Here is a 5,314-nt window from a genome sequence, read left to right as displayed (position 1 = left end):
CGGATCGACAGAAGATACATATTGTTTAGCCAACACTATAAGGGAAGATTGAGATCCCTCCTGTGCTTTCTGCAATTTTATCAATCAATTTGTATTAAAGATTTTTTTTTCACCATTATATTCTTGATGAAAAATATAAAGTAGAATTTAGAAGCTATTTTTCAAAGAAGAAACATTTTATATTTTTAAACACAGTAAATGCAAGAAAAATAAAGTTACTATTTATGTTTTCAAGATGAGCTAAGTTTAAGTCTAATTGCAGAATCCTATTTGCCTTATGATACTGCGCAAATACGAGTCAAATTATTATACAATAATGATCCATCGTAATCGTCTGTTTTATAATTTTTAATACAATGGTTATAATAGACGACTATAATTGTTTGAAACGCGTTTGTAAAAGAAACGTGCATCTGTAACAAGTGTTCCTATCGTGTTGTCCAATCCCTGTATAACAATACCTGTTACAGCAAACAGAACGTTTATTCGATGACACAAGATGTCTTATGAATTTCCAAGTAAATGATCCATCTCTGATGTAACTATGAATTCTTGATTACCCTTTCGCAAATTCGACATGGATTCTCAAGTTATTTCGAGTTAATCGAGCCAGATCGTTGAACGGTCACGTGCGACCGATCGGTCCCTTACTTTTCAATCCTTCATCCCTCGAAGGATCCTCGGAGGATGAGTCACTGGGTAATCGACTCGACGATCGATCGTTTACGCGACAGAACGGCGATCAATAATCGAGCCGACAGGCGAAAAAAACTTCCTACAGAAACGTTGAACTGTGCGAAAATACGAGAAGTAAAATATGTTATACGAATCGTGATAAAAGTGATAATAAATTTATGGAGTGAGTGAAATTTTGAAAAAGGAATTGAATTTGATGTGGAGAAACCGAGACCTCGGAAATAAAATAAATAAATCCCCTGAATAATATTTGAAAAAAAAAGGTATCCATCAATTTTTTTACGCGAAATCATCGATATTTTATTAATCCCATTTCTTCGCGCGTTAATCCGCCCGTTAAAATAACGCCAGGCTCTGCTTCTAGCTCGATAAAAACGAGCCTAATCGTCTCGTAAATCCAGGGGGTAAATTTCTTTTCGAAACATTAATTTACATCTAAATGGACACCGAATTAAGATATGGAAGGATGCGGAGGTAGGCAGCGAATCAAAAGGGAAACTGGAGGATAGGAGGCTAACTCGAGGAGACTACCATGGAATGCAGCTGCACAATGCAGCAGGTTCACCCATCGACGAGCAACTTCTAGATCCATGGTTAAACGCGACACGTGTGTGGAAAAGGACCCACCTAAGTAGCGATAGATTTCATTCGATACGATCGATGGAATTGATTCTAGTTGCTGGAGAACGGTACTCATTGTACTAGAGGATTAGAAATCCTCTTTGATCATGGTGAAACGAATCGAAAATCGTGGACCGATCAGATTCATCTCGTCTTTCATTATTAATTTTCATTCAAACTACTTCGTCTTACAGCTGCTCATCGAGGCCTTTTATAGCTTTCTTGAAAATTACTTAAGAGAATTTTCAAATAGGTATATTTAATTCTGAATTTAGATTCTTGGATGACTGAGAATTTTTCTATCGTTTCTTTTTCAGATTTTCAAATTTAGTTCCACGGTTCGTTTCCTAGAAACTTACTGTTTCGAGTTGGGTCAAAAACTCGAACCATTTCGAGGCGGCTCGAATCCCATCGCTGCGTACGGGCGCGAGTGCAGCGGGAGGCCACGACCAGGTGTACGGGTGTGAATAGACCACCGGCTAATTTACATACACCGAAACCGGCGTGCAGGCTTCTCGATGGCCTGGAATTCCCGGCAACAAAGCTCCTACGTTTTATCCAGCCGGTGTATCTCGCCTGCCGCGTGGAAAACGAGAAATTCACTAGCTGCTGCTTTCGACGAAAAACTATCGCGGAAGAGGTTCATGGATCACCTTTACCCCATTTTTAGATCATTGAAAGTTTTAAAATAAAACTAGATAGAACTTTAATTGTTTCGCTTTAATCATTTTCCAAGTACCACTAACTCTTCCATTTTCAATTGTAATTAAAACAACTATTGTGTAAGAGATCAACTGATCCTTTGGCACGGAGTAAGAAATACTGATTGAATACCTTTCCAAGAAATACGATTTCCTTGTGTTACGATTAAAAGAAAAAAGGAAGGGGGAAATAATAAAGCGAGCAGAAGAACAGCGTGGTTAAAAAGCGTTGCACGGTGAAATTTCACACAAAAGCAAGGAATTTCAATCGGGCTGATTTTTTGTTCTGTCAACGAATAATGGGATTTCCTTTTGAATCAGGTGGACGTTGAAATTCGCGGCCATTGACACCCTTTTTCACGGATGGTTCACGGTCTTTACTTAACTCGAATTGTCACGCACGTGCCCCGGGCGACGCCTTCGTAAACTGCAAGTTCAACATACTCGCATGCGAACACGAATGCAGGCATATGCAAATTAGTCGGAAAGATAAAAACACTTCGCTCTCGGTCGCGACGTTAATATGCTATTTCGAAATTTAATGGCTTCTGTTAAACGTTATTGAATTATTTATGATTCAATATCATTCGTTTCGATATTCTTTTTATAATGTACTTACATGTTTCTTATCTATTATTATTTAGCCATAACGTATTTCCACGAGTAAACCATAAATTTCATATTTCAGTTGATTTTGAAATTTAGACAAAAAAAATAATTTTGTTAATTGCTGAAGACACCCTAAGCTAAATACTAAATTTGGTATAGATGATTTTTCTAAATACGCTTGATTCGCAAAACTTTGAATAGGAACAGTTGAAGGTAAAAAATAGAACGAAGAAACCAGCACCACTTTATTTACCATCTTCTACACCATCAAGTGGATGTAATGTCTGGCAGTACGTGGCACGTTGAAAGAAATCGCAGAAAAGAGAAGCGCGAAGGAAGTAAACGATCGACTCGATCGAGTACTAGTTGGAGGTTTCCGTCAGCCTTTCTGAACAATGATTAATTATACCGGTGGGATCGGGATCGTTCGTGTAAAACGTGCACTTCAGCCACCGCGAATCGCCAATCAAGGAATTACGCGAGAAAAAGGGGCGCACCTTTGTTAATCGCGTTTGCTGCTCCAGGAGCGAATGAAAATACTTTGCCAATGAATTCTGGGCTCGGTCTTTAGCAAAAAAATGCTGTACGTAAAACGGGTGAAGGGATGCAATAGAATATTCGATGATAAGACAAGTTGAACTACTTTTATACTTTTCGCAAAGTATCAAAGTAACATTAACTAAAATTACTACAATTTATTCAGTATCTTTGAAAGTTAAAAAATTTCATTTAAAACATCGCTGATTATTTATATTGAAAGCTTCTACACCTCATATTAAATAGCATAAAATACTCGGTTGAAATATTTCACGAACGCTTGAAGTTAAATCCCGTATTTTTCCCTAAAGTTGTTCCTTTCAATTTGCTACCAATGTATTTTAATTACGTTTCGCATTAACGCGACGGCGATTATGAATTTTCATCGAGCCCTATGCCTCTTCTCTACCACGAGCAATGAAACAACCCCCTATTTCTCCCCGACCGACTCGATCTCGAAACAGTAATTAATCCTTTAAACGTTCGGAATCCCGGTTGCAGAAAAATCATCGACCGGAAGTAGAGTCGCGCGAGCAGAGGGAACAGGAGATACCGTACGAGAGGCAGCTGGTTGCAGCCTCGAATATTTCCAACGACCTGAGCTACGCTAATGAAGCCATGGGGGTGGAGGAGGAACATCTAGCAACACGACCGATTTACATTCCGGTTAAGTGATTCAAGGCAACCGGCGAAAGCCACTCGTTCAGCCCGTAGTAGATTGCTCGTCGCTCTATAATGAATTTAATGAGAAAACGTCTGTAGCATCTTTTGAACGATGATGAAGAGACGCGACCTCCTGTCGGTTTGGCTTCGATCCACCGACTGACAGGACGTATAATTAGTAATTAAATTACGAGTCGGTTCGCGTTCCAACTTGCTAGCCGAATCTCTAAACAATTACCATCGATCGACGAGCAGGAAAAGGAGATAATTCTACCACTGTTCTTCGAACGATGACGTTCTGATTTGTTCATTTCTGGACGATGGACTTTAATGACCATGTGCCTTGTTTCACGCAATAACGACACGTAGTGTTAAAAATTTCATATAGATACACTATTATTAATAGCAAGTAAAACAAATTAATTTCCACCTATCAATTTGGTAAAATGATACTTGAACAAAATAATGGCCCTAAATTTGGGAACTCAAAGAATGGTTAAAACGATCCATCGTAAACAAAAGCTATTACTATGAAAGCTTATCACGTGTCTCTCTTTGCTCGTTCAGCGAGCCAGAAACCAGGAAGGGCATAAAAAACAAACGCCTAACACCTTGGTCAAGCGTAGGTTCTCTACACGGGGCATTCCAAAGTCAGCAGGTACTAATGAAGTCGTGAGAGGTTGGCAGGAACGGTGCAGCCCGGTTGAACGTCCGCTCAGGATCCCCGCAGGATGATTTAGATTTCACCTAAACGATCTGTCTAACCGAGAAGAGACTCAACTGACGGCCTCCCGTTCGTCTCGACTTCATCGTTGCTCACTCGCTATAATGGATTTAATGAGAAGGTAGCCAGCATCTCATCCACCAGCTCTTCTCCGGTCCGTGGGTAAGCAGCTAGCGTGTGTCGTCCCTTCGCTGCGAGTAAACGACAACATAATGGCCCTTCAGAGATCAGAAACAATGGCGGGCAACCCGAGTGGATAACGACGGTGAAAATTGTCGGTTTATCGTGACGAGAGGCGTGCATAAGCTGGTTGATCACTGTTCTTGCGACAGACGTCTCATTATCTTTCGGCTGCTACCGTGTATGATAATCTTTTTTTTTCTTACTTTGCTGTATAAATTGTGGCAACGAATAGCTTGTCTAACAGCTTGTTATTGTCTTCAATCTTATGTCCATATAATCTTCTTCAACTTTAAGTCCAAAAATTTTTAACGTAATGATAGGATTTTGTCCAATAGCTTGATTTCTTCTTAAATTTTGGGTCCAAAAATTGTTAACGTAATGATAAGATTTTGGATGCCTTGGAAACAGGAGTAGGTATCTCGTCTAAAAGATCAAGTATATTTGGTTCACTTGTTTCATTCGATAAATGAGAAGATATTGCTGATCTCTTATTTGTCAGAAACAAAGAAACAAACCGAAATGTAAAGAATCGAGAAAAATCAGGAAGTCGTACGAGCGATTACACGGTGGTTCGATCACA

Source organism: Osmia bicornis, chromosome 11, assembly GCF_907164935.1.
Source record: "Osmia bicornis bicornis chromosome 11, iOsmBic2.1, whole genome shotgun sequence".
In the NCBI taxonomy this organism is placed as follows: domain Eukaryota; kingdom Metazoa; phylum Arthropoda; class Insecta; order Hymenoptera; family Megachilidae; genus Osmia; species Osmia bicornis.
This window is presented reverse-complemented; position numbering follows the sequence as displayed.